This window comes from Eptesicus fuscus, chromosome 15 (assembly GCF_027574615.1).
Source record: "Eptesicus fuscus isolate TK198812 chromosome 15, DD_ASM_mEF_20220401, whole genome shotgun sequence".
In the NCBI taxonomy this organism is placed as follows: domain Eukaryota; kingdom Metazoa; phylum Chordata; class Mammalia; order Chiroptera; family Vespertilionidae; genus Eptesicus; species Eptesicus fuscus.
The window spans coordinates 20,876,790-20,901,132 of NC_072487.1; the positions used below are offsets into that span (position 1 = coordinate 20,876,790).

The 24,343-nt window shown below is 39.0% G+C and overlaps 1 protein-coding gene across 1 annotated transcript in view; it reads left to right on the plus strand.

Annotated features, from left to right (window-relative positions):
• The window catches only part of BNC2 (basonuclin 2), a 421,518-nt gene that overhangs the window by 71,296 nt on the left and 325,879 nt on the right, over nucleotides 1-24,343 (plus strand). The window lies entirely within an intron of this gene.

The window sequence follows — 24,343 nt, forward strand, 5'->3', positions numbered from 1 at the left end:
AAAAAATCCCAATAAATAAGTTTGTATGAAAAGAAACTCGTTTTTTATTCTACTGCCGCGCTTTGTAAAATCTGGGGTATTTAAAAAATTAAATCCCGAGTAGAATAAAGGAATCGAGAAAAAAGCAAGCGAGTGCAAAGGGTTAAATAAGTACCTTAGAAATACATGATCAATGAAATTGATGCAAACTATATATATGTATCTAGTGGCTCTTTTAAGCATTATCAAAGTCACTGGTTCCATTTCAGTCTCTATTTTTCAGTGTGCTTTCAACTTTTTGTTAGACATGACTGGCCTTACTAGTGAGCCATGCATTTCAAATTAGAGGATGGAGGCTGTTCTACTTATTTATTATACCTGTGCAGAAAAGGCATATATACCAAACTTAATATTTCCAACATATCTTCTAGAAGTATAATTTTTTCAGAAGAAGACGGGATTTTGCTCCCCCTCTCCATAGTTTCTTCTTTGGGTGAGTTGAAGTTCCTTTTCTCACTGATAGGACTGTAGGGGAGGAATACGTTTTCCTTGACCCTCTTAGGATCCCTGGCTGGGACTGAAAATTAAACTGACAAAGACAGATCAACAGGAGGTGTATCCTTCAGAGGGAAGCATACACATTTATTTAATATGAGTTTTACCCATCCTAGGAACAGTCATAAGGAAATGAAGACCAAAAGAAACAGAGCTGACTATTTTATGCTAGGTTTGATGAAGGAGGAGTGGGATGGGTGCAGGAATATGAGGCAATTGTAGTGAACTGGGGGAAGCGTAGTAAGCCTTGTGTGCTAGGATTCTTTTCTGTATCCCTTTGTCTTGGGAGAGGAGGCTGTTCCTGTCCTCTGGGTATAGGGAGAGCACACATCTATATGAAATTTTATGGCCTGTGTTAGGGAGACAGGGAGGGGAAATTGAGGGTGCCCTTCCCTGCTCCTTCCATTTTCTCCTTCGTGGTAAGATAGTCAGTGTGCCAGGGTGCTCCATTTTGGTGTCCTGAGCCCCATCGGGATCACAGGGTTAGTAGTTGCGGCACCAAAATGAGACTTTAGAAAAGAAAGTTCTGAGAGACAAAACCGGGTCTCACAAGAGTATTGCGTTGTGCTCATTGTAGATGATTGTTTCTCCTGGCTTTGTGGTTGAAGCCCTGGGGAGTCCAATGGTGGTGACCTGACTCAGCTCTTCCAAAGGATTGACAAGTATTTTTGCTGTAGTTATCTTTAAGATTTCACTCAAGAAATTCAAATTTATAAATACAGTGGAATTAATTTTTATAGGCTACATTTCTCTTCTTGTTTCTGTCTGAAGGAACTAATTTCGTTTTCTGTAGAAAAGGAAGTATTTAAAATAGTCTAGCTGTCAGGGAAAAAATACTGGAAGGAAATAGGCCAGTATGTCATCAGTGGTTGCCTCTGGGTACTGGGATGATGACTGTTTCTGTTTGTTTGTGCTTCTCTACAGTTTTAAGATTTTCTACAGCTGGAGTATATCACTTGTAGAATCAGACAAAGGAAATGTGTGTGTGTGTGTGTGTTTTAGCTGATGTTGATAAGCCTAAGGAGTCAGATATTGCCTGTTCTAATCGTGGATCCTGGAGTCTTGGTTCTGGACAATAAAAAACAAAGTTAATGTTTCTGTAGTTTTCTGAGCTCCCTGCCATTTGGATTGGTGGTACAGTAACAGGCTATCTTCTCATTGGGTTTGCTGGTGAACAATAGAAGTAATTGTGTTTACAACTTAAATGGCAGAAAAAGTTCACTATTGCTGTTACTGCCACATGGTTCTTTACCTTCTACTCCCCATGTCTATGTTCTGTAGGTAAATCTTTATTATAGTTATAGTACCAATTCATTGCATTTGTGCAATGGAAGTGGATATTTAGGGTGGCAGGGGGAATTGTAGGCATAATTATAGAATTTCCTATATCATATCTATATAGCTTAGTAGAAAATGCAAAATGAACACCTGCCTGCTGGGTGGATAATTCAGGATTCCCTTGTAATTCATAAAGCCCTTAGTATAGTTTTGACTGTTACTTCCAGTTGGGGGAATTTCTTTAAACCATAACATGCTATAGTTACTGGAAAAATTGCATAGAAGATTAGTGTTAGGACTCAGAAGACTGCTTTGTTACTTTATAAGTGTGATCTTATGGTTAGTATTTTTAACCTCTTAACGTTGTTAACCTCATCTGTAAAATGGGGATACTAATAATACCTTCCATTAGGATCCTTGTGGGGATATAGGAAAGTGTTTGTTTTGTAAGTCCATATATGTTTCATTTATTGACTAAGCTACTCTTGGCAAACTACCTAAATCTGAATGGAGGTGATTTGGATCAAATCCCTGAGTTCAGAGCCAGGTGCCAAATTGCATTTGTCCATTTTACTTGGAAGAGGGAGGTCAAGATGTATGGTTTTAATCTTATTTTTGTGAGAGCCTATGCCTACAGTAACCTTTATAGCTTTTCTTAAAAAAAAAAACATGAAAATAGTTATTCATTTTCTTTTCCTAATTACTTGGCAGAAATTTAGAATTCAAAGAGAGAAACTAGTAACAACCAACCTTTCTTTCACACTTCCAGATCAACAAAAGGAATTCTTGGGTCCTAGAGACCAAAGAAAGAATCAGCAGGAATGCCCAGGGTGAATTGATGGATTGGAGAGCCTGGCTGGTAATTACTTTCACTGAGCTAAAACATTAACTTAATACACAGGAGCAGGGTGAGATAAAATCAAGATTTGGACACCCCCCCCCCCCACACACACACACATGGAGGGCTCATGCTTTCCTTCTGGAGACGGCCTTCTCTCTGGTGGGATCGCCCTCCTTCCTTTCCTGGGACTTGGCATGGATTTTCATGCCCTACCCTGGCAGACTAGTTTGTACCTTTTGTTTTGGTTGTCCTGTGCAGGTATTGGTAGGGCTATATGACTAAGTCAGCCAGCTTTTGGGGTGGCAAGGAACCCCAGTTTTTTTCAAGAGTTTTTAGTTGAATATCAGGTATTGACAGATTAAACTCATTTTAGGGTTCAAATTTCTAGAATTGGCAAGGTTCAGCTTTTGGTCTTTTGTGACACCTAGTGCACACCTTGGGAGGCCAAGGAGGTCTCTTTTGAAAACTAACATGTGTTGATTGTTAATAACTTTCTAATGGGCTGTGCTGTGATAGATTGTGAACCCATAATGACATTTGACATGATTATTTAGTGAAGTGTGTTTGGCATGGGTTGGGAGGGGCACATATATATTTCCAGGTGATTGTCAAATCCATAGAACTTGAGAGCTCATTTAATCTACAATGCCCTCAGGCCCAACCCTCCTATTATAAGTGAAGGAATTGGATATCTAGTGAGATGAGACTATTTCCAGCTCATTAGAACCAAGCATGGACTTGAACTCAAGTTTTCTGAGTTCAAGTTGCTTATTACTTTGTGGGGATAAGAATTGTACTTACCTTATGGGATTTAGAGAGAATCAAATTCAAAATATCTATATTCAGGGTTAGGAACAGATAGAGATGGAAAAAAAAAGGCATAATAAGTGAAAGTCATTGTCACTGTCATTATCATCTTTACTTTTTTGTTGTTAATTCTCACCCGAGGATATTTTTCCATTAATTGTTAGAGAGAGTGGAAGGGAGGGGGAGACACACACACACACACACACACACACACACACACACACACAAAGAGAGAAACATTGATGTGAGAGAGACATATCAATTGGTTGCCTAATGCAGGGCCAGGGATTGAGCCTGCAACCGAGGCATGTGCCCTTGATCGGAATCAAACCCGGGACCCTTCAGTCTGCAGGTCAACATTCTAACTAGGGCTCATTTTTATTGTTGCTATCCAAGGTCTCACATCCTTGGGAACCAAACTGACACTACTACCACCACCATGTTTTATAAGATACTCAAACAGTTCTTTGGTAAGCACCATGTTTTAGAAGCTCACCTTTTGCTAACAAATTGAAGGAAGTATTCAACTTATCATTACTCTATTGAAATAAATTTCCAAAATGTTGGATAGTTTTGACTTCCATAGAGATCCACAAGAGGCACTAGTACAACATAATTGAATTTGCAATTCTAATTTTGAAATTTGTACATTTTGTGTGTTTGTGTTGATTTGTCAAATGTGATTCTATTAAAGTACATCCTCTTGAAATAGCAAGGATCATGATTCATTGTTCAGAAGTATCCTGAACTTCCTTGTTTTCCTAGACATCTACATGGAATATATAGTATTTCAAATATTTTGAGTTTCCTAATCCCGTCAACACAGGGCTTTAAGTTGGAAGACTTTATTTATGAAATCTATCCTGATGTAATTATTTAAAGATCTGACTTTTGAGGAATTTTTGATGACATGGGAATAAACTCATAATATATTAATTGAAAAGAAGTGAGCACAAAACTATAAATAGTCTGGCTCCAAGTTGGTGACACATATATGTGTGTATACAGATGAAATATGAAGAACTGGAAGGAAGTATACCATATGAATAATATGGAATTGGTTAAGTTGCTTCTCTTTCTTAGTTTTCATTAAATTGGGATGCCATCTTTTTTGCAAGGATCCTGTTTTGTTTTTTATAATTGAACTAGCATTGATTGATAACATTATATAAGTTTCAGGTGTACATCATAATTTGATATCTGTATACATTATAGCATGCTCACCACCAAAAAGTCTAATTTTCATCCATCACCATATAATTGACCCCCTTTACCCATTTTGTTCTTGCCCCACACTACTTACTTTCTTGTAACCAACAATCTGTTATCCATATCTCTGATTTTGTCTGTTTTATGTTGCTTGTTCATTTTTTTGGTAGTCTGCATATGAGTGAAATCATATGGTTTTATCCTTTTCTGTATGAGTGATTTCACTTAGCATGATACTCTAAAGATCCATTCATATTGTTGCAAATGGCAGTATGTCATCTTTTTTATGGCTGAATAGTATTTCATTGTCCACATCTTTATCCGTACATCTGTTGGTGGACACTTAGGCTGAAACATATCTTGGCTATTGTAAATAATCTTCCTTAACAAGGTTTCTTAATCCTGAAAGTGGCTTGGTCTTAGAGGTGCTCAGTAAATATTATCTCCTTTTCGCCTCCCAACCACTATTCTTACTTTCCAAACCTTCACCAAATTCCCACAAGGATCAAATCAGGGAATAAAGGAGCATGGAAAAAAGTTTAGTTTCATGCTAACATTTTCAGTGGTTTGCCTTTTTAATCATTTCTTTGCTGTGAATCAAAGTCTCACATCCTTGGGAACCAAACTCAGGACAATCATGAAGTGTCTTACCTCAGAGGATGAGGAAACCCGGCAAACCAGAGTCATGATGAGCTCTCTGGAACAGAGTGTGAGAGCATGCCTCTCCCTCAGGATCATCCCGGGAATGTGGAGTAACAGCATCACCATTCACCTCTCGCTGGCAGTGATGTGCAGGGTGTGGAGAGGGAGGACTCTTGGGCTGAGGTAGGATTTATAATTGTATGGCTGTCTGGCCTTCTCCGAACATTCTTTTCCCTTGCAGGATTCCTGTAATTGTCATCAGATGGCTCAGTCTCCAAAATGTTTCCGTATTTCAGTGACTTCTAGAGTATTTTTTTTTAAAGGTCAGATTTAGCAACCATCATGTGTTTGTGTCTGTTCTGTTGTGTATAGATGCATGTGGGTCAGACATCTCTAGAGTGTAGAGAAACCAGTCAGAGGTTCAGTCCTCCTTACCATCTTCTCTTGAGCCTTCCCACTTCCTTTGCTGATTTTTTCCCACCTGCACTGCTTTAAAGGGGCGAAAGTGCTATAGTCAGCTGTCCTTTTAGTCTCATAAAAGTCTTGGGACTTTTATAGAGCATTGCGTCTTTCTTCTGCTAAAGTCCTCATGGAGGTATAGAACTGGACAGTGAATGGACCCTGTGAAGAATGATTCAAAGTCTTGGGCTATCCACTGGGGGAAACAGAGATATTTGATACAGACCTGCATTTCGTCTGATGAAATTTGAATGACAGAAATAGTAGCATTAATTCCCAAAGCAGGTGTTAAGGTAGAAAAGTACAACCCAAAAGTACTACCCAAAAGTACAGAGGTGGAAAAGATATGTGTTTGGGAGGAAGATGTGATACAGTTTAGCTTAAAAATGAGAAAGTTATCTTGCATGGGAGTATTTAAAAAAAAAAATCAGATAAGCTCTTGTAATTTGACATTGACTGCTTTTCCAGGAAGGGAAAAAATGCCTAAATGAATGAAGACAGCTAACTAAAAAACCCCACAAAAATGGAGTGATTGATACATCTAAACTCTAGTATGTTTTCCCACCCCCCTCATTCACTAAAGCAGAGAGTGAGTGGAAAGGTGAGGTTGGATTGGATTGGCCAACTAGATCATATTGAGAAGCATAAAGTTGAAGAGAACTGACACCGTCTCTTCTGATACACACTGTTGGCTGAGAAATTGTGCTTTTTAAAAGCTACTTTGCTTGACTGACTCTGACTCACCTAACTAGCAAAATAGTTCATTGCGTTCTGGTGCCCCTGTTTGTCTAATGGTAGGATGTTCTCTGAACTCACAGGGACCCAGCTCTAGAGAGTGATACTAACTGTTGACTTCTTTACATTAAACTGCTCTTTAATAGTGGGATTTGGAAAAAAAAAAAAGATTGAGGTAAAAACCGATGCCTACCCTAAAAGCCATCCCACCCCTCTCTCCCCAAGTGGCTAGAGTTGTGGGATGGGAATAGGAAGCCCTTGATCTCAGCAAAGAGAGGAGCTATCTCAAGATTAATATTTTAAAAAGTTGGCACGACCATGCCATTTCCCTTGTCAGTGATTGGTTTAAGCGTAGATATGTGGCTAAGTTTTGTCCAATCGTTTGTAGGAGGAAGTCTGCTGGGACAGGGTAGTGCAAGTTTCCCATCTGGAATGGGAAATCAGTGCTGCTTGAATGTTGGCTGTGATGCTTGGTGAAGCAGTGAGCAAGCATGAGGACAGATAGACACTGCCGGGAGAAAAGCGGAGCCCTTGTCCTCGACACCCTGCACGGCATGGCTACCTCTGAATACTTGTTCTGGGAGAGAACTGCTAACTATTTAAGCTCTTAAAAACTGGATTTTCTGTAACCTGAGGCCAATCTAATTTCTATCTAATACAATATTTTTATGCTTTAATCATGCCCCCCCTTTTATTTTCCCTTCAGATTTGTAAAGTATTTCTTACTCTATAACTATATGTATCATTTAAAGCATTTTCTGTTTCCAGAGATGAGAGGCATGTCCTCCTTTCTGGTCGGATTGAAAACTAGAGCTGACCCTCTCCAAACAAGTACTCTCCTGCCAGGGAAGTCCTCTCCTTGACCACTTCCTTGTCCCTGCTGGCTGTACCTTGGTGGAAGGTGTGATGGGGGACACAGAGGGATTGGGACGTAGTCTAAGAATACATTCTTATGAGAGTGGTCATTCAGTTTTCAGTTGGTATTGATACTTCTTTGAGCTGTAAGATTTGCTTTGGTGTCAGACTTTGTTTGCAGTCCTATTACTATATTTAAGCTGTTTCTTGAAGTTGATTCTCCCTGTTAGTAAAGAAAACTCTTTTTATTTCCTAAGATGAATTATAATTAGGACTGCTTGGTATGGAGAATCTTTCTCTCTTAATACCTCTAACGAGATACAAATGCTCTAACTGTGTCTGTCTGAGTGGATTAGATTTGGAGAGGAACCTACTTATTTTAGTTAAATAATCGCTTTGCTTTTGTGTCATACATCCTTATTAAGCTCTCATGTTCCTGTCCCATATGGAATTCCTTGTGAAATCAGACCTCAGCAAACATTGTTATTAACTTGTAGGGTCCATGGTACTGAAAATATCAGTGAAGTTTGTTGGCTCTACATGTTTTGTTTTTATAGCACTCATGCTTTTTTATGCACTCATGATAAATACCATTCCTTCACTATTCTTGCAAAGTGAATTTTGTTTATTAGATGGTTCTTTCCTGATGTTCATGCTTTCACTTACTAGTATAAAATCATTGAATATATTTGACAATCCCTCCCCCTGCGCCGCCCCCCCACCTACTTTTTTTTTTTTTTGTTCTTCCTATAGTCTGGAATGGTCTTAGCTCCTTGGATCTCTGGACATTGTGCATCTCTGTCCTTTTGCCAAAAAACTATAAATGTCCTGGTAAAACTTACTATGTGTAGTCATAGTGAATTAAGTTAGTTCAACTTCTCAGTGACCCTGTCCTTGTGTTCTCTGAGGAAAGAAGAGAAGGTAGTGAAAATGTTTTTGAAGAACTTGACCTACAGAGTTACACTTTTTGAGTTCAAACACTGACTTCACTGCTTACAATTTGCATGCCCTTGAACAAGTTATTTGGCTGCTGTATGTGCCAGAATTATTCTGTACGATGGAGACTGTATTGGTACTCACCCAATAGGTTGTTGTGAGAATTCTATGAGAAGACTCATGTAAAGCTCTTACCAGAGTGCCTGGTACATGCATACCGAGTGTATAGCTGATATGATGGGTTTTTCAAAGAACTTTTTTTTTTCAAAGAACTTTTTAAAATTTGTTTTTCCTTTGGCTCTCAGAACCACCCTGTGAAGAAGGAAGTATTATTAACCCTATTTTATAGGGCATGTCATAGAGACACAGTGTCGGTACATAATTTTGTTACTAATAGAGTTGGGATTATAATTTAGATCTCTCCTCTTTAAAAAACAAACTATTTTATATATTTCAGAAAGGAAGGAAGAGGGAGAGAGAGATAGAAACATCAATGATGATTTCTGCACGCCCCCCTACTAGGGCTCAAGCCTGCAACCCAGGTATCAAACGGTGACCTCCTGGTCCACAGGTCGAAGCTCAACCACTGAGCCACACTGGCTGGGCAGATCACTGCTCTTAATATGTTATACACTTAACTGTGAATTGGGTCTTTAGGAAGTTGCCCTGTTTTTGTGATGTTATAAGATATGGAAGGTATAGATGGGAAGGACATAAATTCCTATCTCTTAAATATGGCCCAGTGGTGTGCCAGTTCATTCATTCTAAAATTATTTATTTATTAGATACAGGTGTTTCTCCCTTTGCATGCTTCTGGTATGCAATATTTCAGTTATATGGTTAATTAAATAAGACCATCCCCTAACAACACAGTTCGAATTTCAGTTACACTGTTAAAGTAACTGTGAGCAGCTGTATTGAAGCAACTGGTTATTCGGTTCTTGAATAGATAGTAAAGGGTGTAGCTGTGTTGCCTCCTTGTCTGTCAGGTAGAAACCCAGGTAAACATTTTATGAAGAGGGATTATTGAAAGAGGGAATTGGCCGACAAAGATCAAAATGCAGCAAAGAACTGATAAGTGATACCACTGGAAGTGAAATGTGGACCGATGGTAAAAAGAGTTCTAGAAAAAAATAGCTGACATGGAAGATCAACATTGTTCTAGAGACTGTATGTGCAGCCGGAGGAGCTTAGCAAAGAATAACTTACTGTAAATTAGGAAAGTGATTGCAATGAAAAGGAGGACCTAACAGAGGAAAGGATGCCGGCAGAAAAAACCCTTCATATTAAAGGAAGTCTGTGGGGATATTGCATCACAGTGAAAACACAAAGGATAAAATGTTGGAAGCTAATCCAAACTTAGACAGGTGCATGCCAATTCACTGAGGCCTACAAAGGATGCTTATTTGATATTTTAAATTTATAAGGAAATAAAACGCTTTCATTTTCAGAATTTCTAATGTTTTGAATTACAGTGTCCTAAACCAATGTTTTAATCTCCCCCTCGTTTTCCTACACATATATAACTGATAATAAGAGAGATGTTAGTTTTTTGACCAAAATGTCAAAGCTCATAGAAAAAAATCATAATTTTCCAATTGATTATTAAGATCACTTTGCATGGGTTCAGCTTGCATGGTCATTTTTATGGTCTTGCATTACCATGCAAAGCAGCTGCCCGTATTTATTGAGCCAAGTGGCTACTCTTGTAAGTGGTGGGGATACAATGATGCCTTATGAAACATTATTCCAACATAGATTTATTGAGTGTCTGCCATGTGCCAGGTTGCATAAACACATGTGAATGAAAAGTGGTCCTTTTTCTCAAAGAATGCACATTTCAGTTGATTGATGAGAGACAAGATCATTATCCACAACATACCACATTTCTTCCAATGCCATGATAGGAAAATACCAGGCATTATAAGAGCCTATAGGGAGGGCATCTAACTTAGCTTGGGAGGGTCAGGGTTGAGAGAGGGAGGGAGATCTCCTGGAGGACTTAGGGGTTAATTTGGAAAAGCTGTGTGGAAGAGGGAGCCAGAGGTGAGAAAGTTCTGCATGGAGAGTAATGAATAATTTAAAAAGTGCTGGAATGTGGAAGGCAAGAAGGGGGACAGAGAGGTCTGTAATGCCCTGAACCTATAGACAGAGAGTCCTTGCAGTTTCCCCAAAACTAAATTATAATTTGTACACAATAAAAATTGACCCATTTTAGTGTATTGTTTGGTGTGTTCGATATAAGTCCTGAGACCACCCCCAAGTCCAGGTGAAGAACATTGACAACACCCGCTAAAATCCTTAGTGCTCCTGAGTGACTAACTCCTCCTCTCACCCCAGCCCCTGACAACCACTGAGGTGGTGTTGGTTTTTTTGTCCTTAAAGTTTTGCCTTTTTCAGAATGTCATATAAATGGAATCATACAGTCAGTAATCTGTTCAGTCTGGCTTCTGTCCCTTAGTGTAGGACTTTTAAAGATTCATCCATATTATTGCATGCTAAAAACCCACCCAAACCCTTTGGGTTTTAAGCAAGATAGTGATCTGAGAGATTTGATTGTAGGATGGATTTAAGAGGAGCAAGACCAGACTGGGCTTTTACTATAATTTAGCCAGGTGGTAATGGAGGAGGGTGGCAGAGGAGGGAGGGGCTTGGTTTGAGGAGTGTGTGGGAGGTGGAGTTGGTCTCAACCAAGGCAGGGGAAGAAAAGGGAGGCCCTGCTTGTTGGCCATGTTGAGAGGGAGGAGTTTGGGATTATCCTGAGGTGAAGTCCAGCTGGGTGGGTATGTGAAGGAGTTGTTTTCTTTCCTCTCGCACCCTCTGATCTTTGCCTGAATCAAATTTGCTGAACACTGACCTTGCTTAAAGGGTTCTCTTTTGTCTTCATCCCACCACTTTGTCACTAAGAATTTGCTCTCCACACCTTGCTTGGACTCGGGACTGTAAAAATGAAGAATGTCCTCTTCATATAGTTTCAGCTAACTCAGTTCACCTGCGGTTACCTGTTATTTTCCATAGCTAATGATGTAAAAATGCCTCTGGAGAAGCTATGTTTTCTTGGTCCATGGCGCTGAAAGTCACAGTTCAGTGGTCACAGAGTAGCTACAGGTTGGGGATTCTGTTTTGTAAAGATCATTTCCACCTAAAGGAAGTCCCCTGAGCTGCGTTTGTGAGGGTACCATATTTGAGCCAGTTTGAACCGTATGGGAAGTAGTGATGAAGGAATACAATATTATCCATATCTGACATATGGCTGACTCATTTTTTTGTGGAAGGCTCTGATATGGTGAGGATCCTGGGGCTGCGTCTAGGCTGATGGGAGAATTCTGTGCTTGATTAGTAATGACCACCTCTGGCCTAGGAAGGAAGCACCCTGGCAAGTGGTGGGCAGAGAACTTGCCCCTCTGAGGAAGGACATTTTCAGGAAGGCGATGAACCACACCAAGGCCTGTCCCCAAAGGCAGTGGATTCAAAATTAGCCCACGGCCATGCTTATAGCTGGCATAGCATTTCATCTGCAGGACAGCTCCATGAGGTAAAGATGGGGAAATCGAGTAACAGAGGGGTCAAGTAACTTCCCCGATGTCAGACGGCTAGTACTGGTTCCATAGTCCATGCCGTTCTATGGACACAGGGCTGTCTTTAGCATTATAGAATGCTAGCACCTGAAGGACTCGCCCTTTCATTCCTCTACTCTTAATTTTATAGTGAAAAGGAATGACGTCTAAAGAGGGCTCTAAGGTGACTCACTCAAGATCACAGGAGAGTGGAGGCAGAATTAGTTGTTGTCGTCCCCCAACTCTTGCCCTCTTCCCCTTCTCGCCCCTCGCCCCCACTTCCCCACCCCCCAGCTCCTGCCACTCTTGCAAATTTTGTAACTCTGGCTTCCTTGTTTGTCAGTTTTATATCCGTGAAGAGTAATGTTGCTGAAATAGGCAGCCTGGCAAAATTGGTGCTTAATTCCATTCTTTTCCTTGGCCTTGGCCCTCTCGCCTGGGGACGTACTAATTGGCTCTTTCTGTCGCTTCTGTCACTTTATGATTCCCAAGGGAGCCTAGAATCACCTTTACTGCTCTCCAGCCTGTCCTGTTTGATCATCGATTGTCCCATCTTTTGCTCTTTCCAGTCTCTTCCTAGTAGCAGTTGGGGAGGGGAGTTGAGTTTTGGGATGGGGGAGGAGGGAAGAGGGCTACCATGGGGTTGGGGATATTGCAGTGCTGCTCAAAGACCTTCGGACCTTTGTGATTTTGATCCCCCTGTCCCACCTGTACCCACCACAGCTCACCCCTCCACATGTTGGTGCAGGGGCATCTCCCAGTGGGGTTCAGGGCTAGACAGGGTTGATAAATGTGCTTCCTCCAAGCATTTATTCACACGGAGCGTTGACTACACAGGACATGTGGGACAGAAAAGGGAGCTCTTGCCTTAGCAGTTTACATTTCATATTGGCTGTAATTCTTTTTTTTTAATTTTTTTTTATTTTTATTGATTTTTCACAGAGAGGAAGAGAGAGGGATAGAGAGTTAGAAACATCGATGAGAGAGAAACATCGATCAGCTGCCTCCTGCACACCCCCCAACTGGGGATGTGCCTGCAACCAAGGTACATGCCCTTGACCGGAATCGAACCTGGGACCTTTCAGTCTGCAGGCCGATGCTCTATCCACTGAGCCAAACCGGTTTCGGCTGTAATTCTTTTTTTGAGGAGCCATAGCTTGGGGGATAAATTAATTTGTTAATCTTCCTTTTTTAGAAAAGTTTCTCCTATAAGCTTTTCCAAGCAGAGGGTCTGGTGCTTATCTTCTCTCTCTTCCCTCTCATTTTCCCTTCCTTCTTTTCTTCTTCCCTTGTATGCCAGGTGTTTGTAAAAATTTAACTCTTGTTCCAGTCTCTTCCACCTCCCCTTACCCAGGAACCAAGTTGAATATTAATGCATGATGGTCGCCATTCTCCGGTGGCTTATGCTTTCTCCACAGTCTCTGTAATTAAAAATGTCCTTCTCAATTTCAACTCAGAATACCTGAAAAGACTCCTTGTTTAGTTAAGAGAAAGCAAATTTCCCTAGGTAAGTTCCCATATGTTTTCTGTAAAAACTGGCACACACTTCCTTTGTACTTTACCTCTGTCAAATGAGATCCTTCTAGGAGTAATCAGCCAGCCTAAGCCACTCATCTCTTTCTGCCTGCATTTGCTTGAGCAATTTTAACTCTTGGGGTGCTATCCAGGGAAGCGTGCTGCTTCCTATCACAACAGAAGTGTCGAATTTCTGAGATGGGCACCTTCTTTTCAGTTTCCTCAGGAGGTCATGGCACCCTAGGTCTGTACTTCTGAATAGGGGCCTGTGCTCAAAGGACATTTTCCTCGGGGCCATGGGAAGGGCCCCGGCATGTCCACATGATTCATTTCCTTTTGGTAAAGTTTGCATATATTTTTACATGCTTTTTCTTAAAGTGCCCCCCCCCCCCAATTGTAGAAGCTTTAGGCCTTACCAAACCTGCATCCACTCTTGAATTGTCTCCTTCAAGAAATACATAGCAAGAGCTTCTACCACCTTCATTAGTCACCTGATTCAGCTCCACTCTGTGTTCTGCTGGTTGCAGGAGAACTTCTCTTAACTCTTTCGTTCTGGTTGCTGAAAAGGCAGAACAGCTGCTCATCCACAGTGAAGAGGAGCTGAAGGAAACATTGCCAGGGCGATGCTGTAGGGCTTGGGCAATTTTGTCTTACATTGCAAGGAGAGGCTTACAGATGGACACAGACTAACTTCGCCTAGTGGGAGTTGGATTTGCCAAAGGTGAGTTTAAGGTTCTAGTTCTTTCTCTCATGTACAAGCAAATACATCCCTTTTCAAAATACACTGAAAGCCATCTTTATGAAATGCTGTGTAGCATAAGCAGGTGCACAGGAACCTTACTCAGCTTCCAGAAGTGACCATGGTTCTGCTTGTCTAACGGACTTAAAAACTCAAGTGATAGCCCTGGCCGGTTTGGCTCAGTGGATAGAGCGTCGGCCTGCAGACTGGGGGGGTCCCAGGTTCGATTCCGGTCAAGGGCATGTACCTTGGTTGCGGGCACATCCCAGTGGGGAGTGTGCAGGAGGCAGCTGATCGATGTTTCTCTCTCATCGATGTTTCTGACTCTCTATCCCTCTCTCTTCCTCTCTGTAAAAAATCAATAAAAATATATTTTAAGAAAAAACAAAACAAAAAAACCCAACAAACTCAAGTGATAGTTTTCTTCTTTCTTCTCTCACTTTCCTCCTTGGCCAAATTCTATAAGTTGATTGTTTTAGTTTGCATGGCCTCTTGGAACTGCCCCCTTCCTTAAAAAAATAGAAAGTCTCATCATGGTTACTGTGGTGTTGAGTAAGCAGAGGTGGTTGATAAAGCGAATTCATATCATTCTTTGACTCCTTTTCAGTCTCACTGCCCTACTTCCCTCCAGGGCACTACTCTTTGGGACTAGAGGGCCCTCCAATTGGAGGCTTTTAAAAACATCGCTGACTGTGTTGCTATTCAGCTCCTAAAACTTCATCTATTTCGGACGCTTTCTGTGTCCGAGGTCCTCCTCGAGCGTAGGCCAGCCTGTCTTTCCCCCTCCATCTCTCCCTGAGACCCTCTTATAATTGTGGGATTATAATTATAATGTCCAATTCCCAGGTACGCCTCCTATTTTGCTGTCTTTTTCTTGAAGGCACTTAATGCTTTGTACCCTGTGGAGCAATTGTTTGTACGTTGGGATGATACTCCAGAGTAGGTTTAAAAATTCTTGAAAGTGCTTTGTCTTGTTTATTTTTAGTAGTGGTAGGTGTCCAAGTACTCAGTGGTAAAAGGAGCACCGGACTGCTACTAAGACCTCTGGACAGCATCCCACAGAGCCCACTGAACCCTAATTTTCTGTCTTCCCCATCATACCATGAGCAACTCCACAACTGGGACTGTGTTCTCCAAATTGCAGTGCTGGAAACACATGGCAGCAAAGGCTCTTGGACTAAAAAGATAGGCATGCTTGTTTCTTACCATGTGATGCTCTTCCACATTCTTGGAGTAGGATTTTCACCAAAAGTTTTGAATTTTTCACAAACCTCTTGGAACATGAAGAGTGGCTGCTATTTCACTGTTAGTTGAGCTGTGTTTGAAAATTTAAATCATTTTTTAAAATCTTCCAATTATTTTGTGTGTAGAAAAAAAACACAACATTTTAAAATTTGTGTTTGGAAAATTTATCAATGTACTTTTGGCTAATTGGGCTGTTGAATAACTAAGGATAGTAATGATCTAGTTGAAACATGGCCTTTATATTTCATGTGAATTACTCTTTTCAAACATTTCTAAACAGCATGAAAATAAAGTGAATATAGTAGTGGTTTAAATAAAGTAAAAGCCCAGCTGGCTTGGCTCAGTGGTTGAACGCCGACCTAAAAACCTGTAGGTCACGGTTCGATTCCCAGTCAGGGCACATGCCTAGGGTGTGGGCTCAATCCCCAGTGTCGGGTGTGCAGGGGGCAGCCAATCAATGATTCTCTCTCATAATTGATGTTTCTATCTTTCTCTCCCTCTCCCTTCCTCTCTGAAATCAATAAAAATATATATTTAAATAAAGTTTTAATTTATGAATTAATTTTTAATTTGAGTTTGTTGTATAGCTATTATGATCAAGTGCTAAGCAAATATATAAAGCAGTGCATATTGTTTGAAGCTTTTATCAGCTCTTCCCAAGTAGATCCTAAATCTAAATCAAAATTAAAAGTATCCTAAAGAGTATAATTGTTTCATTAGACTACCTGAGCTTTGGATAAATTTGTAGACTCTTGAACCCTGTGTAATATGCAAAGGAGTAAGCTTAGATATGACATAAGCATACATCATTGTAATTTGCATAACTTATCTCTTCAGCATAAATATTGTGCTCTTGCCATAAAACTGCTGTCCTGGAAATCAGGTTTTGGTTGTCTGAGTATTTGTGGGATTGGAGGAGGTTTTAGGGTTACGTTTGTGTGTAGATTTAATTTGAATGCTAAGTTAAGATTTATGGTGAACAGTGTATGTAACATCCTATTTACTTTTTAAAAGCTTATAAAGCATCTAAATCTGATCTTTGGGGACCAAGTTCAGGAAATATGGTATAATTCTATTTTAATTGTTTCTCTTAATTGCACCATATTTCTGTTTATTTGCAAGTTGTGTATTTAAGACATTAACATATTTAATACCCTGTCATTGGATATATTTAACTTTCTACTAGATTCAGGCATTCAGATCTTTGGACTCTAAAAACAGGAGCAACATAAGACGTGTCTTTCGTTTAAAGTACTCATTGATTACACTATGATATGTTCATTACATGAAACACATACCCCGAGTTTACTTGAGAGTAGCTGTTTCTAAGAATTAGGCAAGCTTAGCTTCTGTGACAGATTGTGCACTTCTTTATTCATCCATTAATATATGAAATTTTGAAAAATTTTATTTTTCAAAAACATTTATCAAGTTCTTACTATGTGCTGTGATTATAGTGGATATAGTGATGAACAAAAGAGAAAGATTTCTTTCTTAAACCTCAAAGTGTCTTAGTATTGTTAGGGGAGACAATGTGAAAGCAGGCAACCACAGAAACATGTGATAAATGCAGTGGAACCCTAAGTCCAAAGAGGCCCTGGAGGAGTTGACACCTCTGCCTCCTTATTCTGAGAGTTATGCAGGTGAAGGGGTCTGAGAAGAGTGGTTAAGAATGTTCCTGGCACAAACAACAGCAATGGTAAGAGGCCAGAGTAAAGAGAGAAATCAGCACATTAGAATACTAGTATGTTAAAAATAGGCAACTAAAATTCAGATAACCAGATCTCTCATTTGGCTCAAAAAATTTTTCTTTTGTGATTTACTTCGATGAGAAGTGAGAAGTGACTACAAATATTTTTTGATTCCGCCCTCTCCTTGTAACAGAAATACTAATTATTTTAGCAAATGGAAATTATTAATGCTACCCAAAATTAAAAATCAGTTATAATGGCATTACCTAGAGATCGTCTTGTCATTTTGTAACTATTCTTTCAGAATATGTTCTGTGCATCTTTAATTTTATAAAATTGAAATGATACCTAACATGATTTTTTTGGTAACTGATATTTTGTACTTAATGTAAAAGTCATGTTAATTGTTTTCACAGCCTTGGGGTACTTGTAAAATATGAATTTTAATGACCACATAGTAATCCGTCATCAACCATTATTTATTTGTAGTGCCCCCATTATTGGAAAGTTGTTTCCAACGTTCCATTTTAAATATTGGTGCAGTGAATATATTTGTATTTAAACTTTTAAGTCTCTGATTATTTTTCTATGGTAATGAAAAGGTATGTCCTTTATTCTATGCCCTAGGCCTCCTTTTTTTTTTTTTTTTTGTAAATATAAACTGCTTTAAACACTCCCTTCCCCCTAAAGTCAGTACAGCCCTGACATGAGGTCTTAAATCTAGATTTTTAGATCTTTGGCATTTAGACCAGTGCTCTCCAAGACATCTACTTTAAGAAAAAATTTGGAAATGAATCTCATTACATCTATACAAGTGGATGCATAATTCCTGTAGATGTTATGTGATTGGACATGAAATGTAATACTAGTGTTATATATTGATGTAAATGTGAAACTATATCCAATGTTTTTAGAGTGTCTACATGTCTCTAGAAATATTTTTATTCAGGATATTTTTTAAAGCACAGAAGTTAAATCTTATAGGGAACGTTCTTTAACTATATGATTAAATAACCTTAGTATCAGTGATTGGAATATATCTTATTAGATAAATACCTCTGTGGAGTTAAGAATAAAAAGAAAAATGGGACTGTTTCTTGGGTGAGCATTTTTTCTTAAAGATTTGAAGAGGGTTATTTTGCACAGGACCAGGTAGAAGATCCTAACAATATGAACCGCTTGGCTTACAGGGTTTTACGTTTTTTATAGATTTTGTGCTGTTTCAGGGCTGAAGTCTTATCCTCTTCATCTGCTCATCCTGTGTCCACCTGAATTCCAAGCACATTATACTCAATAAATATCCCCCCCAAACACTTTAAAAACCAATAGCTTTATTGTGATACAACATATCAAACAGTTCACCTACCTAGGGTATTTTTATTGGTGTCACTATTTTTTTACTATATTGAGAGTTGTGTGACCATCACTACAATCAGTTTTAGAACATTTTATCAACCTCAAAAAGAAATTCCTACCCTTTAGTCCTCACCCCAACACTGCCATTCCCCTGCAGCTAGAGGCAACCACTGATCTAATACTTTCTGTCTCTGTAGATTTGCCTATTCTGGACATTTCATAGAAATGGAATCATACCATTTATGGTATTTTGTGACTCTTCTTTCATTTACTAATATTTTCAGTATTCATTCATGTTGTACATATATAAGTACTTCATTCCTTTTTTTTTGGCCAAATAATACTCTATTATATTGGAATATATACATGAATGATATATGTATGTATCACGTTTTGTTTACCCATCTATTAATTGATGGAACAAATACTAATATCTAAATGCATTTGGGTAGGTTTGCTCTACAAAGGCAAAAACTAAGGAAGCAGTGAAGTTACAAGACCCCAAATTGAAGATGCTTTCAAAGCTTGTTAGTGAGGAAGGTATATTTAAATTAGTTTGGAAGTAAGTTTGTGTGGTTGTTGGGTCCAAGGGAAGAATATCACATCAGTCAGTACATCTTGTCGGTTCTATCTGTTGAACACCTCTTGCATCTGCTCTGGACTCCGTAGTGCTGGCACTTTATCTAAGCAACATCTTTTGTTTGGTCAGTGATTTACCACTGCCATCCCCAAAGCAGGCGAAAGGACCATTGATGAAAATGTCATTTTCAAGTCCTTCACATAGCATAGCCTGCACGGTTGCCTAAATCAGGCCCCACTGCCTTCCTTTCTTTTCCCTGTCTTCCCCTCCTGTGATATTTATTTTCTATTTAGGAAGGATAACAGGGTCCTTTCTGAAGTTGGGCACCATACATGTCTGCTGATACCTCTGCAAGAACTGTGTGTTAGGACCCCTTTTGGAGCTGGTGGAGTGGAAATATCCCATGAGCTCTGGGGTCCATGGTGCTTGCTTCCTTTGAGCCTCTTATCATCTTAGAGATGCTGCCTTGCAAGTTGTCATGAAGGTTCAAGGAAATGTCATGTGGAAGTATCTGGCACGTGTGTATTTAATGAACCGTGTCCTTTCCGTTTTTCATTTGGATTATCATTTGTATGTAGTGGCTTAGGTGAGTTTGAGATCCCCTCACCTTTTTTTTTTTTCTGAAAAGAGGAATTGATACACTATGACAAGTGCCTGTGGTTTAGAGGTTTGTTTTTTTTTCTTCCAAAGTCTGTATCTTTGCCTCAAAACCCTGTTTTTGAGAAGTCCCTGGAATTGCATTAGTAATCTAACACCTCGCCTAGCAGCAGTGCTTCCGTGGGCCCCTGTCTGTAAAAAGGTGATAGCTCATTGCTTTCTTCTGTCCCCTAAAACATCTGTGTGTCTGTGTCTTTATGATTTTCTCATTATGAAAAGTAATTATTGTTCATTAAAAAAACTAGAAAATAGAGAAATAAAGAGGACATAAAATTCAGTGGCAGTCCAGTTACCTGCTGTGGCCATTGTGATTTATGGTTTTCCAGACTTTGTGCCTATGTGCATGTATGTGTCCATGCTTCCTTAAATAGAAGTTGGGTATGTGTTTTGTTTAAATGCTTTTTCCCACTTGTCAGTGTAGGTGTATTTTTTAGTGTTAGTATCATGGATGTAAATGATTTTTTATGACCTCATAGAATTTCATTGTATGGGAGTACCATGATTACTGTCATGTGTGTCTGTATCTTTATGATTTTCTCATTATGAAAAGTAATTATTGTTCATTAAAAAACTAGAAAATAGAGAAATAAAGAGGACATAAAATTCAGTTGCAGTCCAGTTACCTGCTGTGGCCATTGTGATTTATGGTTTTCCAGACTTTGTGCCTATGTACATGTATGTAACCATGCTTCTTTAAATAGAAGTTGGGTATGTGTTTTGTTTAAATGCTTTTTCCCACTTGCCAGTGTAGGTGTATTTTTTAGTGTTAGTATCATGGATGTAAATGATTTTTTATGACCTCATAGAATTTCATTGTATGGGAGTACCATGATTACTGTCACCAGTCCTCTTTGCATGGACATTTAGGTTATATCTAACTTTTGGTTATTTTAAACAGTGCTGGCTTTGATTTTGAACTCATGAGTTATTCTGATATGCTTTTTACCTCCTGAGTTAACAGTTTTCATGAAATAATTTTCCTGAGGTTTAATGCCAGATCCAGTTCAAACTTGTTCCTGTTACTTTGTACAGGTCTTTTGTAATACTACCACTCACGTGACCGTACTTTTCCTCCTTGCACTTCCTTATTTTGCTGTTATCTGCTGCTAGTTTTCTAATTTCTTCGTACACTCACCTCCATTTTATCTTGGCAAAGCTCTGCTTTTTCTTTGTTCCATAACACTGTCCTATCTGAGTTTAACTTTTAAATAATTATTTCTTCATACTGGTCTTTTTCCATTTTGTTATTGATTCTTATGATTCAGTTCATTCATTTCCATTACATTTTCTATCACCTCATCTCAAATTTGGTATCATTTAAATATTTACTTTTATTAATTATTCTAAAAGAGATTGCTTGCTTTCTTTCAAATAAAAGAATCAGTGAATTTGTTTGTATTTAATTGTCCGTTGTACAACTTGGGATATTCCTACGATTATTTTTAGCCCAGCACTGTCTCTTCTCCTTTAGGGTTTGTTTTTTGGCCTATAACCTGTTAATTATGTCCTTAAGGAGCATTAGCCATTTAAACTAATTTTGATATGAAGCTAAGTTTATCATGTTGTATATTTTGAGGCCATGGTTATGAAACTTGGGCATGGAGGTCTTGTTTAATTGCGGACCACTGGACTCTCCCTCAGACTTCCTGATTCTGTAGATTTTGGGTGGGGCCCAAGAATCTGCATTTCTGATCCCTCCCCCTCCCCCCAGATAATGCTGATCTGCTGGTTCTGAGACCATTCATTGAGAAGAACTGTTCTAAGGGAACATAAAAATCATTTTTGGATCATCTGTCCTCTGTAATAATCTGTACTCTTTTTCTATTTACACTAGTACACATGATAGATATAACTGAGCACAGTTTAGTAGAGCTGTCACTTACTTTAAAAACAAATAAAACCCCTTATTGGCAAAATATAGGAGGGTTATTGGTTACAGAGCTATAGCTTGTTGTGAACAAGACTAGAAGACACAGTGTCTAGAGTCCTAGTTTAAGGTCCTGAGTTGTTCAGTTTGAGACAAGTTTCTTTAAATCTGTTACCGTCTTAGTTTCCTTGCAGAAAAAAAAAAAAAAAAAAAAAGTAATTGCCACCTTATCTCTCTGGACCTTTCCCTCTCCTTCCTAAATCTGCAGGCAGATCCTCACTGTGTTTAAAAGGTTCACAATGTCAAATAGTATCTCAATTAAGAAATGGTATGTGCTTTCAATAAATGTTCAATGTACTTTTAATAGAAGGTTTATCACAACGGGGATTTAGAACTCAGATGAGGAAATAGTTTGAAATCATAGATGGCTAGAATGTAAGGTAGAACCTGGAGGAAAGGAGTTGGTGAGAGAGAAATTTTAAAATAATGGGAATCGAAAAGTCATTGGATTCACTGGATTCAGGTTCAGTTCAGTGTGCAGTTCTCTGGTTCCTTATCAGATATAAACCAGTAGTTATGCTGTTTAGTGTGCTAGCAATTTGGAATATTTGGGTTTGAAGTTCTTTCTACTTGACAAACGAGATTGGGGGGCGGGGGGAGGATGTATGAAACCTTTGGCAGCAGGTTGTGAGGCATATTATTTGTATTTGCATAGAAAGGATTCACTATTAGAAGAGGGACAAGGGCTGTCTGGGGGTGTGTGAAAGGTGAGGCTACAGCAACGCCTGGCAACTGATAAGAACGTAGAGTAAGGTGAACAGGAAATTTTTTTCTAAGCACCTCAGCCTCTCATGTTTAGACTTGGTAAAAAGGCTGCTGATTTAGCCACAGATGTTTCAGTTACATTGTAGAGACAAGTCCCTTGTTCTCTGAGGCTGTCACTGCGAGTTGGAATTGCAAATCTTTTCAGAAGGCCATTTCGACTATTTTTTATTATTTATTGTGCTCTCCCTCACCCATCTTTTGATGGCATGACACGTGTGGTCTTTTTTTCTAGTCAGCAATTAGGAGAAAAATCTCAACAGAGTTAAGAAACCTTATGACACACAACATTCGCCTGAAGTGTTCCCATGTGAGCAATGGGCATGGGTATATACGAAAAGAGAGGGGGAAAAAGGGCTTTTTGTTGAGAGTGACAGGTCGAGCAAAGTTTAACTTAAATCCTTTCATTGATATTGGAAAGTCATAAGCCTTCATGTGACACTGCCACATTCAACTTACTGTGTGATCTTGAGCCCTGTAGCTTGTACCATAGTGTGTGTGTGTGTGTGTGTGTGTGTGTGTGTGTGTACAGTGTAAACATTTTATGAACTGCAGTGGCTGATCCATCCGTCTGTCTGGGCAAGAATGTCCCTTGATAGTAAAAAGAACAGCAATCAGGACAGAATTGGTCAATGTGGCATGTCTAATGGTGGGAAGATATTTGAAGGACTCGCTATAGACACAATAGTCTCTCTCTAAATAGCCTCTTTGCACCCGGAGTCTTATTGCAAACAGGTTCATTAAGGAGAGACATCCTGACACACAGCATCACAGTAATGAAAGTAGCTCTGTTTTTCTAATATTGTATCTTGCCACTTCAGTTATGCTGCTAGTACAAGATTTCCCTTGTGTTGTTGTATATTTCTCCAGAAAAAGAATCAGTCTTCATAGAATATACAATTATTTCGTACAGGAATGTATAACTCACACCTAAGATCCCGCCCGCTCTGTTTATGTGCACTAGTGTAAAAATAATTGGCAAACACATCTTCCAGACCAAAAGATTCCAGCACCTTCAATTTGTTGGGCTAGAAGATGTTGAACCAGAGTTCTAATAAACTTTAAAAAAAATGTGTAATGTTCAAAATGGATTTGTGATCAATCATAAAAGAAAAAAAATATTAGTACAATTTCCCAAGAGGTGCAATTTTTTTTTTCCTCGGGTTTTAGCCAACTCCAGTATGGTATCTGTTCAAAGAGGGGGGAAAAATGCAAAAGGTTTTCATCCACAAGCTTTACATATAACTACTATATGATGACTTAAGCTATTGGATTTTCTGCCTGTTAATGTACAGCATGAACATTATGAACATGGAAAAAAAAAAGGTTATATTGGTTTAAAAGTGGATATGGAAAATTTAATGTGCTCAAGTGGGAACAATGGCATATTAAAAAAAAGCACTCATGACACAGATCTAATAATTCAGTTGCCCCTGTAGGAGAAGGGTTTCAGCTCTGATACTGGCTCATAGTTTATTTTTATATACACCCTTGGTCCCTGCAGTATACCCCGTGTGTGGGTTCCAGAGAAAAGAAAGAAAATAACCTGTAGGGAAATCAGCCTGGAAACCTTTCATTAAATACATTGTACTTCGTATTGTGTCGTTCACAGAGTCTTCAAGAAATAAAGAAAGGAGAGACCTGTTATCAGTCCGCATGTGTGAAATATTATATTTGAATACTATCATTTGTTTTAAGATTAAGGCTGAGGCTGCTGCAGACATATTAGTTATTATTCACTTACATCTGCTAGATAATGCAACGGGGATTTAAAAATTCTTTTCCCATTTCTAGTTCCTGCTTTCCTCTCCCCAAACAATGGCAGAGATACTACCTTAACTTAAACCATGCTGGTAAAATATGTTCTTGTTGGAAATGTTGCCTCTTTATAGAGGATTGGGTATGAGGGTAATAAAATCAGCCTTAAAATGGTTGGTGGAGTTTATCTGTCATTTAGCAATAGACGCATTTCTAGGGAAAATTGGAGAAAGTGATAAATACATTCTCTCATGAGAAAA